At 37.6% G+C, this 26,604-nt stretch overlaps 1 protein-coding gene and 2 long non-coding RNA genes across 4 annotated transcripts in view; 1 reads left to right on the top strand and 2 right to left on the bottom strand.

The window, feature by feature from the left end:
* LOC108191970 (uncharacterized) overlaps positions 1-2,113 on the bottom strand; it is a 31,561-nt gene extending 29,448 nt beyond the window's left edge. For both annotated transcript variants that reach the window (XR_015505667.1, XR_015505668.1), the window contains exon 1: positions 1,991-2,113. This is a non-coding gene — a long non-coding RNA (uncharacterized LOC108191970). The remainder of the gene's footprint in view (positions 1-1,990) is intronic.
* Positions 1-26,604, top strand: part of meis1b (Meis homeobox 1 b) — a 598,746-nt gene that overhangs the window by 120,418 nt on the left and 451,724 nt on the right. The gene's annotated exons all lie outside the window — the stretch shown is intronic.
* LOC141377111 (uncharacterized) lies at positions 11,465-16,599 on the bottom strand. Its single transcript, XR_015505720.1, has 3 exons — positions 16,418-16,599; positions 16,230-16,340; positions 11,465-13,262 (listed from the first exon to the last, which is right to left on the bottom strand). It is a non-coding gene; the product is annotated as an uncharacterized LOC141377111 (long non-coding RNA).

Genomic DNA, 26,604 nt, shown 5'->3' with positions numbered 1-26,604 from the left:
ATAGTAAGAAGAGGAAGGTTAAGAAATATAAATAATTAAATAATAAATAAAATAATAAAAACAAACATAAAACAAACAAACAAACAAACAAACAAACAAACAAACAAACAAATAAATAAATACACCAGCAATAAAAAAAAAAAACTAAAATAAAAAATAAATAAAAATGGCCACGTCATCTTTTCAGGGATGTAGTTTTTAAGCCTCTGTTGCCCCCTGCGATGACATCACCACCTCACTGCCCTCACACAACACCCACCAATGGCATCAAAAGACAAACGGAGGCCTGGAGTAATTACAGTACACCAAAATACACACTTAAGTAAATATTGACTCCACTGCATATGGTTCGATACAGCAGTCATTTATAGATTAAGAGGCAGATCTTTAAACACACATATTTTTTTTAAGGCTGTGATGTCTGTAATGTGCTCATTAGAATTCATTGTATTCACACAGTTAGCAAGGTCACCGGTTGGTATTGAGCGATGAGCGAGAGAGGAACTGTCTAGAAGTAATTGCTTTGATTCAAGCACACTCAAAAGACCTTGAACCAGCAGCTGAAGTTTAAATCACCTTCTGGAAAAGAGCAAGAGACGGACTGTAATGAGTGTTGTTACAGTATTCACACTGAGCTGCTGTGTCGCATGACATTTTCTATACTGATATAATTGATTGAACATCCCATAACTATATATGATAGATTCTGTTACATTCTTAAAGGCATAGTTCATCCCAAAATAAAAATATTACCTTACATTTACTTGTTTCAAACCTTTCAGAGTTATAAAAAGATATTTTGAAGCATGCTGGAAACCTGTAACCATTGACTTCCATAGTATTTTTTTTTTAACTATGGAAGTCAATGGTTACAGGTTTCCAACATTTTTCCAAATATCTTATTTTGTTATCAACAGAAAAAAGAAACTCATAAAGGTTTGGAACAAATTGTACATTTTATTTTGGGGTGGACTCTATTTAACATGGTAGAACAAAACATTTAACATACTTTTTTTTTTTACATTTTCAGGACAATCATGAGCATGTTCGCACAGTGAAATATTAGTGGTTGAATGCCTTACATTTTTTAATTCATTACAATAAGCTGATATTAAAAACAAGTTTACTTTATTAAATCAATTATCTTAAAAACATATTTATATATTGACTAATCGATAATGTATTTTTTACATTGCATGTAATGGGTTGTGGATGCTTGCTATAGTTCGGGGTTTCTCAAAGTCTATGTTTAAAGGTCCAAATCAGAATTTTTATCAATGTCTGGAAAAAAAAAAAAGTTTTAATAAATTTTGTGATAAACGTGTGCACATGCATCAAACGTAAATGTTTTAAATACTTTTTGTCTATTTAAAAATACATTAATAACAAGTGCAAAGGTGGGCAAACAACAGCACTGCCATTTTTATGAAAACAATCAGCAGGCACAGGATGTTGCACCCCAACATTGTGGGACATTGCATTTTGTTTGGAAAGGAAAATCGGTTTGACATCAGATCAAATCGATATTTTGACGTCCAACCTAAAATCAGACAGATATCAATGTCTAATGATGTTACAGCTTGATGTTGTGTGGATGTTACACCCATGACGTCTATGAGACGTTGGATTTTGGTTGCCATACCTGACGAATAAATGTCAGTAGCCTATTTGACATCAATATGACATTGGTTTAAGATGTCGACTCGACGTCGAATTTTGGTCACTTTTAAACTACCTAAATCTGATCTAATATTAACGTCTTATAATGTGTGCCTGCTGACCAACAACAACAACAACAACCAGAGGTCAGTCAAAAGTGTATGGTGCCAAATACAGATCAGTAAGGGGATGAATGACATATTATGTATTGCTTCAGCTGTCTAAACTTTTATTTTGAGATGTTTAAGAATTCCACTTTACAACTAAATACCTCGTCATTACAAATTAAGCACAACCGTTTTGCACGTGACTGGAGCAAAATGAACCATACCTCTCGGTCCAATCATTGGGATGCTTTCACTTCTGTAGTTCGCTTTATTTGGTCCGGACAAAGGGCAATGAATGATACATTGTTGCATTTTCTGCCGTTTTTGGGTCGTTATCAAACCACACTGCTTGCTGTGGTCCGAAGCAGTTGAAAAGAACCAAAATGCAGTCATCTGACAAAATCCACATCTCTCATTGGCCAGATGTTGTTAAACATGATTCGTAAACTGCTTATTGATTGGTCAGAATTCACGTGTAGGAAAATGCCAATAAATTCCAGCAGGTAAACAAACAGGCAGAAACAAAATGTCGCTACTATAGAGGGACGACTGCGCTGACGGATTGTATCCCTGCTTTAGACAAACTACATTTAGAGAATGAAGCGCGGCCGCGGCAGGAAAACAATATTTTAATGCATCGCACGTCACTTCGGGAGAAGACGTGAATAAGTTTAACTAAACTGCGACATGGTCATCTTGCGGAAATTTTACCAACGATCCATCAGGTAATGTAAGGTTAAGAAATCTAAATAATAATTAAATAATAAATACAATAATTAAAAACAAATATAAATTATTATTATTGTTATTGTTATTATTATTAATTATTTAATTAATTATTAATAATAATAAGAAGAAAAAAGAAGGTTAAGAAATCTATAAAATATTTAAATAATAAATGCAATAATAAAACAAATATAAAACCATAGCAATTACAAAAATAAATAATTATAATAATAATAATAACATAATTTATTAAACATAAGAATAAGTCTTAATACTACTACTACTACTACTACTAATAATAATAATAATAATAATAATAATAATAATAGAAAGAAGAGAAAGTTTAAGAAATCTAAACAATAAAATAATAAATGTAATAGTAAAAAAACAAATATTAAACAAAATATATAAAAAAACATAATAATAAAAAATAATAATAATAATAACAAAGTAATTTAATAAATATAAGAATAAGTCTTAATAATAATAAATATAATAGTATAAATAAGTGAAAGGTTAGGAAATCTAAATAATAAAGTAATACATGCAATAATAAAAACAAATATAACAAAAATAAAAACAAACAACAACAATATGAATAATTATAATAAAGGCCCTAGCAATTAGAAAAATTAAAAAATCTGAACAATAATAACTCTAATAATTATAATATGGTCGGCGCAGTAGGTAGTGCTGTCGCCACACAGCAAGAAGGTTGCTGGTTTGAGCCTCGGCTGGGTCAGTTGGCATTTCTGTGTGGAGTTTGCCTGATCTCCCTGTGTTGGTGTGGGTTTCCTCTGGGTGCTCTGGAAAGTCCAAAGACATGTGCTGTAGGTGAATTGGGTAAGCTAAATTGTGTCCGTAGTGTATGTGTGTGTCTGAATGAGTGTGTATGGATGTTTCCCAGTGATGGGTTGCAGCTGGAAGGGCGTCTGCTGCATAAAACATATGCTGAATGACTTGCCGGTTCATTCCGCTGTGGTGACCCCAGATTAATAAAGGGACATTGGTTGATGTGAGGCGATTGTGCTACCCACTGTGCCACCGGGACGCCTATAATGGATAATAATGCAAATAAATCCAAATTTATACAATAAATTAATAAATAAACATGTTGTGCTTTGTAGAATAAAAAATGAGTTAAGTTCTGAGCGAATGTACTAATTAAAATAATTTAAATTTAAATTAATTGTGTTAAATCTGATTTTTTTTAGTGTACAACTAACCCTCTGTCTGTTATAACTTGCCCCACAAGTGAGGTAAATAGTAGCATTTTTACTCCTGGAACTTTTGGCAATTCTGCACAGAAATCATAGGTCCGGCGATCATACTTTCAGTGCTTATTTGTGGGAGAGGCTTGTGTGTTGATGGTTAAAAATATGGTTTGTTAACTCAATTACTTTGTTCATTATTAGGCCAAAACCAAAAAGTGTTACTTTGTGCCCTGCTTTCCCCTATTAATTCTTTCAAGATATAATTTACAATCTAAATTGATATCTTTCAGTGTAATTACATCATTTAATAGACCGTGAATCAGCATGACTGCAGGTTTCTGCATTAAATAAATGTAAACTTTGCTGTAAAGTGTTACCAAAATGCTCAACATGCATAAGTGTATGATAAAAGACATGGATCAGTCATATGCTGCACTCATTTCTCCATCATCAGGAGATTAGTAAAAGAATCTTGCCGTTTTGGTGTTCTTTACATATTTGCCTGGATTTCACTGGCCTAATTGCAGATTTGGATTTCCCTTTCCAGCAGGCTCTGGTGTCGCATTTGGAGGCCGTCAGCAGACAGCAGGTATGCGCATCCCGGGAATCTGCCATTGTCTGCACAGGAAAATAAAAACAACATGAGGTGGATCGGCTTTCTTTCCAGCACACCTCCTGCGCCAGAGTTGAACTCAATCCCACTACACACACACACACATGCACACACCGTGTCTCCTCATACAATACAGCTATTTTACATCAAAGCCACACTAACAAATGTTTTCTATATTACTATTGTTTTCTAGACATTAATAATTCACTAAATGTAATTGCTGGTTTTATTGTTCTTACTGTTACTCTTATTATTCAATATATTTTTATGGCTTTGCTTTTAATAATTTATCACATTTATTTTTTTTATATTCTTATTTCCTTTAAAAAAATAAAAACACTAATGGAAGATTTATTACCTCGGCAAAATCAATAGTTTGTGAAATTGTTAAGTAATTCATTCATTCATTCATTCATTTTCTTTTCGGCTTAGTCCCTTTATTAATCTGGGGTCGCCACAGCGGAATGAACCGCCAACTTATCCAGCACGTTTTGACGCAGCGGATACGCTTCCAGCCGCAACCCATCACTGGGAAAAGTTAAGTAATTCATTAATGTTATTATAATTGTCAGTTTTATTAATTTATTGTTATTTTACTACTTGTATCATTTTAATATTAGTCATACACTCTCAGTAAACCTGCAGAGCTGTCACGAGGTCGTTTTTAAAGTACAAATGCATGTAGCCACATAAATAAATAACTAAATAAATTTATATTACTCATTTTCCTTTAGCTTGGTCTCTTATTCATTAGGGGTCACCACAGCGGAATTGAACTGCCAACTTATCCACACAGCGGATGCCCTTCAATGCTGCAACCCAGTACTGGGAAAAACCCATACACACTCATGTACACATACACTACAGCCAATTTAGTTTATTCAGTTCACCTATAGCGCATGTCTTTTTACTGTGAGGGGAAACCGGAGCGGCCGGGACTTGAACCAGTGACCTTCTTGTTATATTATATTATATTATATTATATTATATTATATTATATTATATTATATTATATTATATTATATTATATTATATTATATTATATTATATTATATTATATTAATTTTTCATATTTTTTTAAGTATAAGCATCCCAGGAATAAATGGCCCAGTACACATTGTTCTCATTTAATAAAACATAAATTTATGCTGGTTGCATTAACATACATTTACCACATTAATGTTTTTTTTTCTTTTTTTTAACTGAAAATTATTTTGTTTTTCACCACAGAAAATTCTTTAATTTAATTGAATTATATTTTATTTTATTTTAAGCACAAAATATTTTCACTTTTCACCAAAATCATAAATATGATAACATATATTTTTACATATATATATATATATATACATATATATATACATATATGTGTGTGTGTGTGTGTGTGTGTGTGTGTGTGTGTGTGTGTGTGTGTGTGTGTGTGTTTTTAGTTTAGGATCTCTTACATTTTAATGATTTACAGGCATATGTTAATTACATATGTAACAGACATATTTAGCAGACAACTGTACAAAAATATATATATATATTGAAGAATGTTGGAAACCAGTAGCTATCTATTGTCTTGCAAAATAAGAAAACAAATATGGTTTCCAATCTTTTTCAAAGTATCTTCTTTTATGTTCAACAGAGAGAAAAATAAGAAATAAAATAAAATAAGAATAAATATCAAAATATACATTGTTCTTATTTAATAAAACATAATTTTACAGCTAGTTCCAAAATACATACATTTACATAACAAACAGGAGATTTTCTTTACTGAAAACTATTTTGTTTAAAACACTGAAAATGTTTTATTTCATTTCATTTCATTTTACTTTATTTTATTTAAAGCACACAAATATTTGTACCTAATATTTAATGAGCACCAACATAATATATCAGATCATGTATATTTTTACTAATATTTTATTACTTATATGTATTTTTAATTTAGTTTATTACTCTTTAAAAGCATTCCATGATGCATTTTATAAAGATGACTGAGAAAGTCTCCAGAGATTAGTTCATTGATAAAAATAAAATAGCTTACCATTTAATTATCATACTTCCATCAGTTTATAGCTTTAATGGCAACTCATTTAAAATGTATAACTATAATATTCTGCATTACATTGCATATCAAACTATAAAAACTGTAGAGTTTGATATTAATGCTTTCCCAGCTGTTTGACACTATTTTCAAATGTTTTTTTGCCCATATATATATATATATATATATATATATATATATATATATATATATATACAGTTGAAGTCAGAATTATTAGCCCCCTTGTATATTTTGCCCAATTTATGTTAAACGAAGATTATTTCAACACATTTCTAAATATAATGGTTTAATAACTTACTTCTAATAACTAATTTATTTTATATTTACCATGATGACTGTACATACTATTTTACAAGATACTAGTATTCAGCTTAAAGTGACATTTAAAGGCTAATTAGGTTAATTAGACAAGTTAGGGTAATTAGGCAAGTCATTATGTAACAATGGGTTGTTCTGCAGACAATCAAAAAACAAATACTGTTTAAGGGGGCTAATAATATTGACCTTAAATAATAATTATAAAAAAAATTATAATAAACTGCTTTCATTCTAGCCGAAATAAAATAAATAAAATGTTCTTTAGAAGAAAAGATATTACAGAAAATGCTGTAAAAAATTAATCATCATTTGGGAAATATTTGAAGAAGAATTCTCAGGAGGGCTAATCATTCTAACTTCAACTGTATATTGGTCTCTGTGAAGAAGAAGTGAACACATTTCTCACGGCTGGTGTTCTGGATGTCTTCTCCTTAACTTGCGATGAAGAGCTGCTTCCTGATACTGAGCCACAGAGGAAAGAAACAGCAACGGTCACAACAAGCCACACTTCCGTACACACACACTTACACACACACAGAACTCTGAGCTCAATGAAGCCATGATGGATGTGATGATGAAAGCTGAGCGCAGATCAGCAGCAGGACGTGAGCTTGTGTGTGTGTGTACAGGCATCACGCTGAGAGCAACACACACATTCTCCACTCATGCGGTTTGGTACTGTTTAAAGGGTTTGCTATGGGATGAGAGGAATCTGGGGCATGTAATTCAACTTTTAGTCATTTTTTGGTCATCTGGATAGTAGTTAGTTCAGGCTGTTTTGATGTTTATGTCATCAGTTATTGTTTGTGTAGTTGGATTTGCTCAGGGCATTGGTTAAATTAGCTACTGTATGCGATAATACATGGCAGTAGGTGTTTGTAATTGGTGCATTGTTACCAGATGGAGTTGAACAGCTGGGAAAGATGAAACATACAAACTATAATAATGATGATAACTACATTTATTTACTGTATATATAAAGTAAAGGGCAGCATGGTGGGTTAGTGGTTAGCACGGACATGTTTAGGACGTGTTGTGTGTTCAGAGATGCTCTTCTGCATACCTCGGTTGTAACGAGTGGTTACTAGAGTTACTGTTGCCTTTCTATCATCTCAAACCAGTCTGGCCATTCTCCTCTGACTTCTGGCATCAACAAGGCTTTTTCCCCCACAGAACTGCCGCTCACTGGATATTTTCTCCTTTTCGGACCATTCTCTGTAAACCCTAGAGATGGCAGTGTGTGAAAATCCCAGTAGATCAGCAATTTCTGAAATACTCAGACCAGGCCGTCTGGGACCAACAACCATGCCACATTCAAAGTCACTTAAATCACCTTTCTTCCCCATTCTGATGCTTGGTTTGAACTGCAGCAGATCGTCTTGACCATGCCTACACGCCTAAATGCACTGAGCTGCTGCTATGTGATTGGCTGATTGGAAATGTGCATGGCCTAACCCTAAATACAACCTTAACAGAAACAAGTGCACATCATTTAATACTAATAAAAGAGGTTCTGTCCAGTTTATAAGCACTTTTAAGCAGTTCAGACCAGTCAAATGTCGTAACAGTGGGTCCTTTTAATATCTCACTATATGCAGTTGAAGTCAGAATTATAATTACATTTCTAAACATAATAGTTTTAATAATTTATTTCTAATAACTGATTTATTTTATCTTTGCCATAATGACAGTAAATAATATCTGACTAAATATTTTTCTAGTTACTAGTATTCAGCTTAAAGTGACATTTAAAAGCTTAAACCGGTTAAATAGGCAAGTTCAGCTAATTAGGCAAGTTATTGTATGATGATGGTTTGTTTTGTAGTGGTTCTCAAACTTTTTACATCAAGTACCACCTAAGGAAAAAAAAATGTCTCTTCAAGTATCGCCAAAATGAGCAGTATTGAAATACAGTAGCGTAGTAGGCCCTGTAAAGCAGCTACAACTTTAAAAAAAAAAAAAAAAACGTAGCAGAGTACCTTAGAAATATAGGCTATATGGCATATTATATACATCATTTTTAATAAATTTTTAAATATATGTAGCATGTACATGACATATTTTGTTCCTCCGTGTACCACTAGAAGGAAGCCTGCGTACCACTAGTGGTACACGTACCACAGGTTGAGAACCACTGCTGTAGACAAAAAGAAAATATTTTCCAAGTGAGCTGATAATATTGACCTTAAAATGGTTTTAAAGAAATTAAAAACTGCTTTTATTCCAGCTGAAATAAAACATTTAGAAGACTTTCTCCAGAAGAAAAAAACATGATAGGCATTACTGTGAAAAATTCCTTGCTCTGTTAAACGTCATTTGGGAAAGATTAAAAAATAAAAACAGGAGGGATCATAATTTTGACTAAGTATAGCTAAACCTGCATACACACACACACACACACACACACACACTCCATTAGTGAGCGCAGACTCAGCCCAGGTCATTTGTGTGAGAGGGGCAGTGGGCATAAACAACAGGCAGTGTAGTGAAGTGGATCGGCACCCGGTGCTCTCTTACAGTTCTGCCATTACAAGCCATTACAAGTGACCTCTGACCCCCATCCGCCCTCAAACGAAATAGCAAGTCTGGTCTTGCTCCACTCGTTCAGAAGAAAGATAAAGAACTGGAGGGGGGAAAAATAAGTGACCCATTCCTCAGACACCCACAGACGCACAGCTCCAGGGCTCTCCTGTGGCTATGCAGATGCGAGAGAATGCAAAAAAACTGAATTTTAATCACCAGAAATCTCCAATTACCGCACAGCAACCCGCCACGAATCTGTCTCCTCGGGACGCGTTCCAGAAATGACAGCGAGGCCTCCTCTCCACGGCACGTGCCACCCTCATGCATGCACCCGTCCTGACAGCAGACGCATCTATGGTGGATGTCTCCTCATTACTAGACGTCTCCTTTCCTTCCCCACTGACCTGAAGGAGCCCAGACGCATCCTTTCCGCTTTGGGATTGGCTGGTCAGGCTCGGCGCAATCATACGGCGCAGGGTTCAGTGTACTGTCCGCAGCAGCACGCCGCAGCGGACGCATGGAGCTCGTGTTAATTAACACGGGGCTGTGCTGTGGGGAACTAACCTCGGATGAGACTCTGTTGTCAGATTCGTTCAGCCATGCACATGGTTCATCTCGCTCAAGAGCCATCATTTGAACACAAAGGCCGATGCAAAGCACTTGACAAGAGTTTTCAGTGTGCACTTGATGTGCTTTCCATGTTTGGATGAGCCAGAGATCACTCAAAGAATGACTTTTGCTGCTTGTTCAAACTACTTATTTAAAATTGATTTGTGTTGGCACAACATTAAGGACTTATATGGAACCCTGCATTTTACAGAGATGAATCAAATGTCAACACAATTACATTTTTATATAGAAGACTCTTATATAAGACACCCACAAAAATGTCATTCTGTGTATTAGTTGGTGTGGTATAATTAGAGCCTAACCTTAACCCTAAACCTACCCTAAGTGTTGATATGACCAACCCAGGCTCATTCTGTAAACGTAGTCCAATGGACGTTTCTGGAGACCGCAAAATACGTCCCGGGAGGTACGTATTTTTTTAGTTTTTGTTTTTGCGACTCCACGAGAGGCCGATGTTTGCAGTTTTTCATATCTCAAATTTCTCTCACTAGTGCCGTTTGCACCTGCTGTTCTCGCGTTAACCCACCAGAAGCTGTTGTCGATTGACTGTCTGTCTGATTGACTTAATGTCTGGCCAGCCAACCAATTGACTGACCCACTCTCCTCTGTCCCTAAACTAAACCTATTTTATCGATTGAGACGCCCCACCCACTCACTTCCCTAAACCCAACCAACGATTTAAAAAAGCAATTCAGATTTTACCATGTTTTCAGATTTTGTCACATTCTCAGCCTGTTTTTCACTTGTTCATTTTATTTTTTGGATTCTGTTTTTGTGGAACCGCTCTTCCCCCGACTCAAACCCGGTCATCGTCGTTGTGGTAGTAAACTCCTCTCTAGTCTCTTAAGTCCGCCAGCGTACACGAGGAGCTAACTGGACATACTGGTTACGGCGGGAAAGCCGTCCACACGGAGGTAAGCCGTCAGCTGGTAAATGCGAAAAGAAACGGCGTCATACCGCCCCATAGCATTAGTTTAAAAACAATAAAAATACTACATTTCGTACTACAGTTTCAGAATGAGTCTGTGCTGTATATAACATGAAGGCATAACGTTAGCTTAGGGATTGAACATAAAACGATTATTTGTCCCCAAAAATGCCAAGAATTGTGTTCTTTCAGCTCATCTTAAGTAAGTAGTTTGAATAAACATCCAACGTAATTTGCCTCTTGTTGTTATATCGCTGAATGCCTCCTCAATTGTACATCATAGACTCATTCTGAAAACTGAGCCCTATATACATTTCTGGAGATTGCGACTTATGTAGCCAGAGGTACGTATGGAGGAAGGAGGAGGGTGGGTCAGTCGATCGGTCAGTCAGTCAGTCATTCAGTCAGTCAGTCTGTCAACAGCGGCCTCTGGTGGATTTATGCGAGAACAACAGGTGCGAATGGCACTCGCGAAAGAAATTTGAGATGTCAAAAAGCGTACACAGCAGCCTCTGGTGGATTCGCTAAGACAAAAACTGCAAAAAAAAAAAATAATAATAATGTAGCTCCTGGGATGTTTTTGGTGGTCTCCAGAAATATATATAGAGTTTTCAAAATGAGTTTGGGTTGCAATTGTAAGTCGCTTTAGATTAAAGCGTCTGCTAAATGTAACAATAGAAGAGTTGGGGTGATAATGAAGTAAGGATGCACTTGCAGTTTATTCAAGAATTGTCATCAGGCAGGCAATAGTTAACAGGTACAAATGGTAGAATAAGTGTAGTCCAGTGTCATAGTCAAAAACAGGCAAATAGTCCAAACAGGCACCAAAAAACTACGGAAACAATTAAACAAGGCAATGGCTCAAAACACAGCTGAACAAGACACTAAAAAAGTTAAATAGGCAAGTTACAGATTAACAAGACTCAGCAAAGTGTGTGTGCAAGAGTGGTGTATAAATAGTCTGTGTAATGAGTCCTTGATCAGCTTCCAGCTGTGTGTGTGTAATCAATGGAGAACTGGAACAGGTGTGTGTAAGTTGCATGATGAGATTTGTAGTTCATAAGGTGACAGAATTGTACACTGGCTGATGGTCCATGTTAACCAGTGATCTGCAAACATAAATTGCTGGTGATCATGACTGTAACTTTAGGACAGAAATCGTGTAATGGCATGATATACGTACTAATTGTGTTTAAATCTTTCTATTTTAGTTATTCTGCTTCCACAAAAGTTTTCTGAAGCATTAAAGTGCACATTTACATATAGTCGCTTTCATTTTACATTCATTATGCTTACGGTGTGTATAAAACCACTTTTTTTTCATTTAATTTGACGCAGATGCCAAATGTGTCAACTTATATTTTAGCCAAAAAATTTTTTTATTAAATTGGTTGAATTTAGATTGGTAATATTTAATAATGATCATAATTCTTATATAGTGACAATAAATTAAGTAATTTACTTTTTCAGTTTGCTGTGGGTTTGGGCTATTTGGCTGGCCAATGACTGATAGGGTGCATTGTGAACAGAAGGTCATGGTATTTAGTAAGTAAGCAACAACTAAGCTTTAATATGATTAATGTATGCAAAAATAAGCTTTCACGTGAACAGTATCCTTTTGATTCATAAAAAAAGTTGTACAAAAATGTACAGGGATTGTACAATTTTCTATCAATTTAGGTAACACTTTAAAGGGACGTAGTTACACATGTTCCTTGCACTTACTAAAGTAATTACAATGAATTATATGCATAATTACCTGTAACTAACCCTAACCCCAACCCACATTCTAACCCCAACCATAGTAAGTACTATAATTAATTAAAGTAATATTACTCAGTAGTTAAAGGGATAGTTACACTGTCATTATGTCACCTTTAAATAAAGTGTAATCCGAATTTGCGACCAACTTGTTAAAATCTAAAATAGTTATGTATTTGTAGGTTTGTTATAGGCGCTAAAGAGGTTGATTATGTTACATTTGGTAAAGTGAACTTGTCCAGATTTATTTATTTTCGAAATTTTTAAATTAATCTAATCACTGTCAAACAAATAATTGCTGCACTCATGCCAAACTAGCTTTTTGGTGCTAACGAGGATACGAGCAGTGGCGCCAACTTCAAAACATCAACGCAAATCCCTCCTTGAAATCCTCCGGTCAAAAAAAGCAGAAAGCAAAATTCCTTTCTCCACAGCAGCTTTGATATCCTTGCACTGGAGCCGGGCTAATATTCAAATGTAAATATTAAACAAGGCGAAACAGAGATCCACGCAAAGGCCTTTTGTTCGGAGGCACTGGGAAAGCAGTCACCCAGAAACAATAGGTCAAATTAGCATGCAGCAGCCCCGGAGCACAGGGCCGTCGCACAGTGACGAATCCCCCTTCCTGCTGGGATGAGGGGTTTCGGGGGGGGTCCACCGCTGAAGATCCATCTCCGCGACTGGCAGTATGTCATGGCCCATTCGCCTTATTTCTCACTTACTGCACCTATCTCACACAAAAAAGAAGACATGGGAGGGCAAACGACAAGATTAATATAGGAAATACTTGGTGATCTGACAGTTGATAATTACCCATGAGCCCTTGAGAATGACAATTGAGAGGGCCTTTCTTTTTTTTTGTCTATTTTTTTAAAAACCAAGATTTTTATTGAATTTTTACCTTAGATTCTTCGTTTAAGAAAAAAAAAACATCTTAATTTCACAGTTTATTTCCGACAGCTGGGGTGCTGGAAAAAAAAACATAAAATAACGGCTGTTAAATTACAGAAATATACCATAAAATAACGTATATTTAATTACATAACGTAAATTTAAATTTCTGGTAAATTTAATATCCGTTATTTTACGGTAAATTTCTGTAATTTAACAGCCGTTATTTTATGTTTTTAATAAAAAACATAAGCGTTGGGCTTGTCAATGCTATCTCACGGCAATTCACAACATTTTTATTTAGTGACTAATTCATATGAATCTCATTCGTACAATTTAGTACGATTTGCTCATCCCCCAATGACTGTTGGGTTTAGGGTTGGGATTTAGTGTTACGCATCCATTTAAAAATCATACATTTCATACGTCTGAATTTGGACGAATCAGCCACTAAACTGACAAAACGTAAAATAGTCATGTTTCCTTGCGATATCAGGCTGGGAGTGTAGGTACAATGATAACAGAGCCAAGAAGGACTGCTTAACTTAAAGAAAATACACGTATATTTAATTACCTAACGTAAATTTAAATTTCTGGTAAATTTCTGTATTTTAATATCCGTTATTTTACAGTAAATTTCTGTAATTTAACAGTCTTTATTTTATGTTTTTAATAAACCGTAAAATTATGGATTTTTTTACAGTGTTGGGTTTGTCAATGTTATCTCACGGCAATTTATACCATTTTTATTTAGTAGCTAATTCATATGAATTCGTACAATCTCATACAATTTAGTACGATTTGCTCATGCCCCAATGACTGTTGGGTTTAGGGTTAGGGTTTGGTGTTACACTTCCATTTAAAAATCATGCATTTCATACGACTGAATTTGGATGAATTAGCCACTTAACTGACTAAACGTAAAATAGTCACGTTTCCTTGCGATGTCAGGCTGGGTTTGTAGATACTATGATAACAGAGCCAAGAAGGACTGCTTAACTGAAAGAAAATACACTCTGAAAGTCAAATCAATATCAGAAAAAATGTGATGGTAGAGAGATTAAAAAGGCAACTGAAAAGAAAAGAAATTACGTCACAATTACTCCTTTAGAAATATTGAAAGGGCAGCTCAAAACCCCAACAGAATCTGCTGAAGATCCATCTGCACAGCTGATAATTACCTTGAGAATGTCAACTGAGAGGGTCTTTCTTGCATACCAGGTCTATTTATTTAAAGACCAAAAGTTTTACTTTATTTTTACCTTAGATTGTTGGGTTTGTCAACATTATCTTATGGCAATTCATAACATTTTGATTTAGTGGCTCTCATTCCCGAACGCCCCACCTCCCCCCCCCCCCCCCCAAGAATGACATTTGGATTTAGCGTTTAGTGGTAGTTTAGCGCCTCCTTTTAAACAATTTTATACGACTAAACTCTTATAAATTTGTACAAATTAGTCACTAAACTGACTAAACGTAAAATGGATGTTTCCTTGTAAGATCAGGCTGGGCTTCTATGTACAATGATAACAGAGCCAAGAAGGATTGTTTGGCTAAAAGAAAATACTCTCTGAAAGTGGAAAATCAAATTAATGTAAGGAAAACTGTGATGGCAGAAAGATTAAAAAGGCAACTTGAAAAGTAAAGAAATGACGTCAACACCATTACCCCGTTAGAAATATGGAGAGGCCAGCTCAAAACCTCAAAAGAAATATCATTCAGTGTGATCTCGCTCTAAAACAATCGTGATTGTTCTTGCGTTGAGGCATAATTGCGGTGCCTGTGAATTGCCATTAAAAACATTTCAAAGCAATTCAGAAAATATCTCAAGGACACTGTGAGGTAATGCCTTGGGTTTTCCATCTAGCTTTGAGGTGGCAGATGCAATTATAAAGGCGCACACACACTCAACCCCCACCCATCATCACAACCTGCATAAACAGAGACGACAACTTGAGATTAATGAAAGGGCCCAATTTAATTGTCAGGCATCAAGATCAAACTGAACTTAAGCAGAAAATACACCAAAGGTTATCAGGCTTTTAAAAGGTTTCTAATTGGTTATGACCAGTGTATAATTAGAAAACTTGATCTGTGGAAAGGGCACCCTTCATGATCTTTGGAGAATAATCAAGAACAACAAAACATCAAATCAATCGAGACTGGATATGAAAAGAATGGTAACACTATTGTATGTGCCAATTCTCACTTTTAACTTGTAGCTTATTACCTGCCTATTAATAAGATATTGGCTGTTTATTAGTACTTATAAAGTACATTTTCTTAATGATCTTCCCTAATCCTACCTAATACTTAAACCCAACTACACTCAAAAAACCAACCCAGTCTCATTCTAAAACAGTAGTCCCGTGGACGTTTCTGGAGACCATGAAATATGTCCTGGGAGATATGTATTTTTGCAGTTTTAGTTTTTTTGTGAATCCGCAAGAGGCCGCTGTGTGCGCTTTTTCACGTCTCAAATTTCTCTCGTGGTGCCGTTCGCGCCTGCGCTGTTCTCGCCTAAACCCACCAGAAGCCGCTGTCGACCGACTGAAGGTCTAAATGATTGACTGGGCGATCGACTATATCAACTGACCCACTCTCATCCTTCCCTAAATCCAACCAATTTTACAGATTGACCTGCCGACCCGCTTACTTCCCTAAACCCAACCGAAGGTTTACAAAAGCCGTCCAGAAAAAGAAAAGCCCTCGTCTAATTTTTACCACGTTTTTGGATTTTACCACATTCTCACCCTTTTGTTCACTTGTTCATTTTGTTTGTTGGATTCTGCTTTTGTCTTACCTGATTTCTGGAACAGCTCTTCCCGGGACTCGAACCCGGTCGTCGTCATCGTGGTCAACTTCATTATGTGCCTCAAGTCTGCGGATGTACACGATGAGCTTACTGGACAAACTGGTTGTGGTGGGAAAGATGTAAGATGTCAGCCGGTTTGCGACAAAAGGAACAGCATCATATCGCCCCATACGTACCTCTGGCTACGTAATTTGCTGTCTCCTGAAATGTCAGCAGTACTACGTTTTCAAAATGAGCCCTTGTTGCAAAAAACAATGTTTGTTGTTTGTTTATACTACTTTAAAATGAACTGAAACAACCAACCCAAGCTCAATCTAATTACGTACCCCTATATACATTTCTGGAGAGAGCAAAATAATAGAGCTACTTTTTTTTTTTTTTTTTGCATTTTTTGCTTTCGTGAATCTACCAGGGACTAATCTGTGTATGCTTTTTCAGATCTCAAATTTCTCTCGCAAGTGCCATTTGCGCCTGCGGTTTCATGTCAATCCACCAGAGGACACTGTTGATTGACTGACTGACTCACTGACTGACCAATCATCCCACCCTCCCCCTTCCCTAAACCCAACCAATAGTGTTATAAAAAGCACCGATTGACTCACCCGTCCACTTCCCTAAACCCAACCGCCAGTGTGGTAGTAGTATCGCTACTAGCTTAACTTCGTTTCTCAGTAGCGTGGTGGTAGCGTCGCTACTTTCCGAATCAATTAGCTTTACAGTAGTAAAGTCACCAGACTCGATCATCACGGTCAACTCCACCCTGCATCTCAAGTGTGCTGACGTAAGTGTCGAACTACCGTACAAACTGGTAACAGTGGAAAAGCCAACCATACAGAGGTAAGCAGTCAGCTGGTAAGCGAAAAATAGGAGGCCTTCATACCAACTCGTAGCATTCGTTTCAAAGATGAAATCAGAAATATGTTCATCTGGCTACATAATTTAAGCTCTCCAGAAATGTGTATAGGGCTATGTTTTTAGAATTCTTGAGGGTTATTTAACAGGACAACTTGATTGTTTTATTTTTAATCTACTTAAATTGATCAAAACTATTAAGTTAACTTAATTTTTTTAAGTTGCCCCAACACAAATCGATTGTGTGGAACCCTGCATTTTTTACAGGGTTATATTTTAATAACTGTTAAATAGCAGCAGGTTATTATCAAGTTAAATGTCATAATAATTATTTGTTAATAATGATGATTGTACCTTGAAATAAACTGACCAAAAGATTATACAGTGACTATACAAATCCAAAAAAAAAAAAAAAAACTGTCTAATGTGTGAGGCAAACTTAGCTTTTTCCTCTCACGTCTGTGGAGTTATACACTCCACTTCGGTCTTAAAGAAAAAAAATAATCACATTGTATATACATCATATCAGTTGACGTAATGGACGTTTGTTATTGTAGCGGTTCAGGGGTTGTGCTGCCATTCCTCGAAAGATTTCTGCCACATGCGACTCCGTTTGATATGCTTAGATATACAGCGAGCTCACTGCAGCGTGCCAACACTGCCAAAAATCTCACTGAAATAAATTCACAAGGGCACTGAAGGTTACAGTCTTGTACATTTCACACCTTCTTTTTTCCCCCCTTCAGATTTCTCTTAGCCTGACACAGGAGCATATTTCTGGCCAGCCCTCCCGAGTTTTAATTGAAGTCCAGCCCAAGATAAGCTGACAGCACCCTTGCTCTGTTCGCTTGAGGAGGGAGAATTTTGGCAGCCCTGTACACTTTAGCTTAATGGGAAAGAATGTGAAGAGCTCTTAACAAATGGAATCAAAATGTTGCAGGTGTGACCCTGCACATCCAAACACACATATATGGGTTCATGGCTTTACAGTAGTACAGTTATGATGTCTGATAGGAAATTACTGCATAACTCTAAAAAATACTGGGAGGTTGTAACCCAATGTTGGGACTGTAAGACTCCATTCAATCAGCCCAACGACGCAATCCTATAAATGGTTAAAGGTTAAACGCATGTAAGCCTTTTTAATGCTTCTGAAAAGAATTTGGTTATTTATTAGAATTTATTTATATTTGTTTCCAGCTCCCAGTTTAATTTGACTCCATGTTAAGGGACCATCAAATTAGACTACATTTCTAATTAGGAATAGATCACTTTTCTGGGCGACGCAGTAGGTAGTGCTGTCGCCTCACAGCAAGAAGGTTGCTGGTTTGAGCCTCTGCTGGGTCGGTTGGCGTTTCTGTGTTGAGTTTGCATGTTCTCTTTGCGTTTGTGTGGGTTTCCTCCGGGTGCTCCAGTTTCCCCCACAGTCCTAAGACATGCGGTATAGGTGAATTGGGTAGGTTAAGTTGTCCGTAGTGTATGAATGTGAATGAGTGTGTGTGGATGTTTCCCAGAGATGAGTTGCGGCTGGAAGGGCATTCACTGCATAAAAACGTGCTGGATAAGTTGGCGATTCACTCCACTGTGGCGAACCCGGATTTATAAAGCAATTTAGCCGAAAAGAAAATGAATGAATGAATCACATTTGTTGTTCATGAATCAATTTAGAGTTTTGATTTCTGATACTCTCCAGTTATACGTTCATTAGGGACCCAATGCGGTTTTCATGCCTTAAAGTTTACGTGTTTCTCATGGACAGGATCTCGACATTCTGAAGTTAGTCAGAGGATGCAGGGCTAACTAATGCCCAAGTAGTCCGGTTTCCTATTTTTAAACCAGCCAAGCACCCTTAAAAACAGGTTTTGTAATCTGATGAAATTAACATATGGTCCAGTCTTTTCTATCTGACTTCTTTATTTTTATGAAGTTCCCGCCTCTGTCATTCAAAAGCAAATCACATGATACCATCTGCACAAACAAACTTATAAACAAAAAGGTTACGGTCATTTTGAGAGAAGATTTGCTGTCAAGAATAAGCTGTAAATTACTTCAGAAAGGCATCACGTAGGCGCAGTAGGTAGCACAATCGCTTCACAGCGAGAAGGTCACTAGTTCGAGCTGTGGTTGGGTCAGTTGGCATTTCTGTGTGAACTTTGCATGTTCTGCCTGTGTTAGCATGGGTTTCTTCCGGGTCCTATAGGTGAATTGAATAGGCTAAACTGGTCATAGTGTATGTGTGTAAATGTGAGTGTATGTGTGTTTCCCAGTGTTGGGTTGTGGCCGGGAGGGCATCCACTGCATAAAACATATGCTAGAAAAGTTGGTGGTTCATTTCCTCTGTGGCGACTCCTGATTAATAAAGAGTCTAAGCCGAAAAAAAGAAAATGAATGAACTACCTCAAAAGACCAGCACAATCAGACACAGCTTTATTCAGAGGATATATAACCTGTGACATGTAAGTATTGGATTCTTATTGTAGTTATGCTGCATTCCAGACAACTCAAAACTAGGCATTTCCTACTTCCTTCTTGAAAAAAATGTCTACACCTGTGAACCCAGGGCAGACCAGAGAACCCCCAACCTCAGCAAAATTTGTAATTTGTCGCCATTTGATGGTGTCTAGTTCAAGATTAGCATGATGCTACCTATAGGTGAATTATAAATATAAACTTTTTAAATATGTTCACAGCACAATACAAGTTGGAATAGTTTAATGCATAGTATAGTGCAATATATACTGTTTATGTTTGTATTTTCGTCATCCGTTTTCAAAGGACAGCTAGCATTCTCTGTTATTTTCTCTTTTAGCCATAGTTGGCACAATACAACAAAATGCTATAATATATTCACACTCAACATGGTGAAACTGCTACTATGACTTGCACTTGACTGGAAAGCATTGAAGGAAAAATCAACTGCACCTATAAGTAAATTGCGAAGCTTATTTCACAAGATTAGATCAAAAGATCAGAAAGGTGTGGACGGGAATACTTGTAATCCGATCAACCAAAAACGCATCTTAATACTAAGTACAAACAAGGCCCAAGGCACTTTAAAATTCACCATAGTCTACAATGACATTAACAATGACACTTTTATCTAAATAAAGATGATATGCGTATAAAAAATATGCATTTAATTATATTTTAATTATGATATAGGACAGTAAAGAAACAACAGGCGATACACCAAATAGTTCTTTCTGTAAGGAACAGACTGCAAAGTCATTGTAAACTAGTCATTTCCCCTTCACCAAAACATTTTATGAATTAAATTCCCTCATGTCCTATTCTGTGTCTGACACACTCAACACGCTTGTGCTACTTCTTACATGAGGGACAAATGGATTTGCAATGGTCACTTTAGCTTGTCCCGTGTAGATGGCCTCAAGCTAAAGAGAGCATGAGTCAGACTCCAGAAGTAACAACTCCATTGACTGTTTTTCCTTTATAAGGAAATGCACTTTAAACAATAAACCTTTGATCAATCTTTAAGGATGTTTTTAATCTGTTTTACATGTTTTGGCTCAACCTTTTTTAAAATCTTTATTATTTATTATTATTTAATTTGGGGTGGCGCAGTGGGTAGTAAGTAGAAGGTCCCTGGTTCTAGCCTCGGCTGGATCAGATGGTATTTCTGTGTGGAGTTTGCATGTTCTCCATGGGTTTGCTCCGGGTGTTCCGGTTTCCCCTACAAGTCCAAAGTCATGCGCTATAAGTGAGTTGGGTAGGCTACATTGTCCGTCGTGTATGTGCGAATGAGAGTGTATAGGTGTTTCCCAGTGATGAGTTGCAGCTTGAAGGGCATCCGCTGGGGAAAACATATGCTGGAAAAGTGGTGGTTCATTCCACTGTGGCGACCCCTGATTAATAAACGGATTAATCCGAAACAATTAATGAATGTATTAATTCATTTCTTCTTCTCTCTGTCAAATGACTGAATTTTACGAATTTGCCACTAAATCAAAAAGTTACGAATTGCCATGAGATTGCGTTGGATTGTCAGTAGTATGAATTGAACTCGGACGTACTACATCCACTGTTTTGTCATCATTATGTGACCTACCTGTGTCAGTTGTGTCGCTTCACTGCCATTCATGAATTCTCCTGAGGGCATTATGGAATAGTGTAGCATGCATCAGATGCACACTTCAGAATCTCGCCGGAAATAGTAAGTCATCTGGGTACTTCTCACATATTGTTTTTCGAATTCTATGAATTCGGATATACTACACAGCTCGCATACTGTTTTAGCGTACTATATTGTATGGAAGTATGCGATTTTGGATGCAGCCCATGTGTCTAATTTTACTTCAATTTTTTAGGCTATTTGTAGATACAAAAATTTTCTTTAAATCTGCCAGATTCTATCCATTATCATACTGCTCGGTGTGATTATGCATTCTCCATGGTTTGAAAAATTATAGTGTTGGCCAAAGTAAATTAAACAATCTATTATTTAAATTATTAACATCATTGTTGAAGATATATATCAGAGTAAACAACGTCTCACTATTTAGATAGGTTACTCCCTTATATTTTGTTTTGACGTCCTTCAAGTATTATTTAGGGGAGTCAATCTCACCATCCTACCTACATGTAATTCACACCCTTATAGCTAGAACTACATCAATGAGTGGATTTTCATTTTTACTGGAGCTGTTCCTTTAACAGACTAGTCATCGAAACAACCACATCATTCTACATCATTTCAAAGTGAATTAAAGAAACAAATGAGCACACTGTTTATGCGGGAGGCGCTCTGATACCTCAGAATAATTCACTCATTGACTGCCTCACTTTCCAGCCGTCAGCACCCGCTTTGAAGTGAACTTCAGGAGAATGAAATACAGCAAGTTAGCCTGCGCAGGTAACAACACCATCTCCACATCAGACGGATAAACAGCAGTGAGTTACACAGCCTGCCCAACCAACAGGCCCTTATTTGGGCAACAGTGGAGCCAGATCCCACATAGAGGCTCCACTGCGGATGTCTCAGTATGAGGAGGACTGTGTGTTTAACACCACACTACTGAATCATACATGCCGAGCGTCCCGGGACGAACAACCCGCGGCTCTATCATCATCCTTTCGCCACTCCTGTTTGGCTCATAACACAGCACACTACTGTGGCTTTGGCTCGTTGAAAAGAGGTCATGAGAAATTGAATAGAACTTCATGGGTTCTTTTAATGCACTGTAAAAAGTGATTAGGTACTTTACTTTAAAGAAAAATTGAGTAAAACCGTTGCCTTAAAAGCAACAAGTCGATTTTACTTAAAAAGGTCAGTAAACCCACTGACTTAACTTTTATAATTATGCACAGTTTGTTTACTTAAGTATAAAGCAACAAGTTTACTCTCTTTTTTTAAAGTAAAGGCACACAACATCATTCATTCATTCATTTTCATCCGCTTTTCCGGGGTCAGGTCGTAGAGACAGAAGTCTCAGGAGAGAATCCCTGACTTCTCTCTCCCCAGACACTTTTTCTAGCTCCTTCGGGGAGATTCCAAGGTGTTCCCAGGCCAGCCAAGAGATATCGTCCCTCCAGCGTGTCCTGGGTCTTCCCTGAGGCCTCCTCCCGGTGGGACATGCCTGGAACACCTCCCTAGGTAGGCGTCCAGAAGTTAAGGCTGATTTATACTTCTGCGTCAAACGCCTGCGTATGCTACGGCGCTGACGCATAGCTCTTTGCCGTGGCCGTCGGCATCGCTGACGTGCACCTCTCAAAAAATGTAACTACATGTCGCAACAACGTGTAGCGCAAGCTCTGTGATTGGTCGGCTTGGTAGCGCTGACGAGTCTGGGCGGGACCGAGAGCCGCGCGAATGGTGCGAGCGATTGTTTACAGGTGTGGAGTCCCGTGAAGGAGTTTCGGATGGAAAGTTTTGTTCTGTGTTTACCTCATAGTTAAAGTTGTGGCACGTCCGCCGGTTCCTGCCTCAAAATGAGCGAGTTTGAGTCACTTGTACATCCAGGAAGTGTTCAGGAAAAGCAAAACAGAAGCGAAGAAACTCGACACAGAGAAACATTTACACCTCACTGCCAACTAGCGTTTCGGAAGTGTTAATGCAGACCAACAGAGACAGCGCGCAGAAGTATAAATGCACAGCTGCGCCCGTTGCCTGCGCGGTGGGTTACGCCGGTCACTTGACGCAGAAGTATAAACCAGGCTTTATATGAAACAGATGCCCGAGCCACCTCGGCTGGCTTCTCTCAATGTGGAGGAGCAGCGTTTCTACTTCGACCTCCGCCCAGGTGACAGAGCTTCTCACCCTATCTGTAAGGGTGCATCCTTCCAACCTGTGAAGGAAACTTATTTTGGCCGCTTGTGTCCGGGGTTTTGTCAGTCACAACCGAAAGCACATGACCACAGATAAAAGTAGGAACGTAAATTGACCAGTAAATTGAAAGTAGCCTTTCGGCTCAGCTCCTTCTGTACAAAAACGGACTGGTACATCGACCACATTACTACTGCCACTGCACCGATCCGCCTGTCAATCTCACGTTCCATCTTTCTCTCACTTGTGAACAAAACCCCAGCCTGGAGGCCTGGCTTTAGGGTGGGGCACTGGCTGCACCATCGGGCAATATCACGGTTCTCACTGTTTTTGCGCTCGTAAGAGGTTTCTGAACCGCTCTTAGTCTGACCTGTCACCTAAGACTTTTTTGTCTTGGAAGACCCTACCAGGGGCATTAGCCCCCGACAACATAGCTCTTACCATCACTAAGGCACTCAAACCCCTCCACCACAATAAGGTAGTGGTTGATAGAGTAGCACAATGTTTAGATTTAGGTTGTGATGTCAGGTGACCAAAATTCAACGTCTAGCCAGCGTCTAGGAACAACATTGTTTTGACATCTAATAATGCTTTCAAATGACATTGATAATTGGTTGATTTTAGGTTGTGTTTTTAAGTTATCAAAATCCAACGTCAAGCCAACATCTTAAACCAAAATCATATTGGTATATAATACTGACACTTATTTGTCAGGTATGGCAACCAAAACCCAATGTCTGATAGACGTCATAGTGGTAACATCCACACAAAGTCAAGATGTAACATCATTAGATGTTGAAATTTGGTTGATTAGGTTGCACTTTAGACATTGTCGTTGACTGTAGTGGTAATTTTTTTTAAAGAGGCTTTCTCTGAGGTAAAGAAACAAAGTCTTACTCGGGATGTCTTTTCAAAGTTTTATTCGTTATAAAAAAGGTCACAATCATACAGCAACAACAGTTTATGCAGAGTGAGACACGGAAACAGAGTGTGCTCATTCTTTTATCTGGTTTGTACTGCTTACAAGGTCAATTCTAATTCGGCCTATTCTGTACTGCGTCAGGTGTTTCTACTGTTTCTGACCCATGCCCCTTTCTCAGCATATATCTGACAACCATAGCTCTTACCCAAGCCCACTACACATCATATATCAGACAGCCTTTTAAAGTAAACCTTTAGGATGGGGGACAAGGACCAGATAGTCACGTACAGGAATGTCAGGCTGTATGGATATATGCATACACATCTGAAAACGAATACAATTAACTTTTCCATTGCACTCACACGTCTAAAAATGAATGGTAAACAAGCTTCCACTACACACGCACATCTAAAAATGAATTCCCATCACACTGACCTAACGCTGGGTTCTGATGTCAACCAGATTAGCATTACAAATCTAAACGACGTCCACATGACATTGGGGTACAACGTCAAATTGACGTCATGTTGGTATCCTGTGCCTGCTGGGTAATCACAGTGTGGTGTCACTTTATTTGATAGAATTCATATTGTATTTCTCTCTCTCTCATTTATTTATGATTTAAATTGCAAGATCTTTTCTCCAACAACTTTCAATGCTTGTAACATTTTAATGTCAAGTTTAAAGCGATATATTCTCTGAAGTTGTGCTGTGGACGTGGCATCATTTAGTTCACTGCTTACTGGAGGGGAAATAAAAACTACCCGTCTTATACGCACTCTGCTCATTAAGCTCTTTGACGCAACACGGGTGGGAGGTGGATGTTCATTAGGATGTGATTAATTGTGGTGTCAGCGATTTGGCACAGACGCAAAAAAAAAAAAAAGACGGCTGCGTTTAGATTGCAAAGGTGTGGACAGATCGCAAAGGCAGACTAACGCATGGCAGCGACACCACATGCGAAAAAACGACCTCTTCCCGACTTTGACTTTGCCGCCGTTCTGCCATCAACGTTTCAGACAGCACAATTACCCATTCATTTATTCAGGCAGCAAGCGCACAAAGAGCATTTTCACATGCACAGCTAAATCGAATTTAAAGTGTCAAGGCACTCGCCGCCTTTTGCCGCCGTTTACTTTAAAGTGTAGTAGCTAATGATATGTGTGTGTGAGAAACAGGGTGATAGGTGGAGACTGTGTGCATATTCTCCTGCTGTGCTGTGAACCTGCTCGCTAAAAACAGGAAGATGGTGAGTCCTCACTGCTGACACAACACCACACAGGGCTTTATTTCAGTCGGCACAGGCCGCTTCCCCCCACGCCACCTCCAGACACACCTATACGCCTTTCTGCCACCTGGAATGCCCTATAATGAGATCTTTTATTATAATTATTATTTATTATTATTATTATTATCTAAGCAATGCGGCACAGTGGCTCAGTGGTTAGCGCTGTCACATCAAAGCAAGTAGGTCTCTGGTTCGAGTCCCGGCTGGGCCAGTTGGCATTTCTGTGTGGAGTTCTTCCCATGCTGGCGTGGGTTTCCTCCGGGTGCTCTGGTTTCCCCAACAGTCCAAAGACATGCGCTTTAGGTGAATTGGGTAAACAAAAATGACTGGTAGTGAATGAATGTGTGTGTGCATGCGAGAGTGTTTCTCAGTACTGGGTTGTGGCTGGAAAGGCATCCGCTGTGTAAAACACATGCTGGAATATTTGGCAGTTTATTCTGCTGTGGTGATCCCTAATAAATAAAGGACTAAGCCGAAGGAAAATTAAGGAATTAATGAAAATCCAAGCAATTTAACATTAAAATAAAATTAATAAGAAAAATTAAAAAAAATGTAGACAATAAATTTTTTGTTACTATTACAAAAGCAATATAACATTACAATAAAATTAACAAGAAATAAATCAATTAAATAAAATGCAAACACATTAATGTGTCCCACACAAACCTAGGATGTTCTGCAGACCAAAGAAATAGGGAGATCTTTTCTAACATTAAAATATGATATATTTAAAATGATAAAGTAAATTAATAATTAAAAAATGAAAATAATATGTATTGTTTTGTGGTGGGCCATTATCAGCGTTAATTTTATTCATTATTTGGGTAGCACACTTATTTTGAATGCCTTCGACATAATTCAAATGAGCCATTTTAATCTAGATTAATATATATATTAGTTTCAAGATAACAGTGAGCTTAGTCTAGATTTAAAAAAAAAATCTATGCCCAGGGGCGAGGCAGTGGCGCAGTAGGTAGTGCTGTCGCCTCACAGCAAGAGGGTCGCTGGTTCGAACCTCGGC

This window comes from Danio rerio, chromosome 13 (genome assembly GCF_052040795.2).
Source record: "Danio rerio strain M-AB ecotype USA chromosome 13, GRCz13ab, whole genome shotgun sequence".
NCBI lineage: Eukaryota > Metazoa > Chordata > Actinopteri > Cypriniformes > Danionidae > Danio > Danio rerio.
Note: the sequence above shows the minus strand (reverse complement) of the source record. Positions and strands in the feature narration are given on the sequence as shown.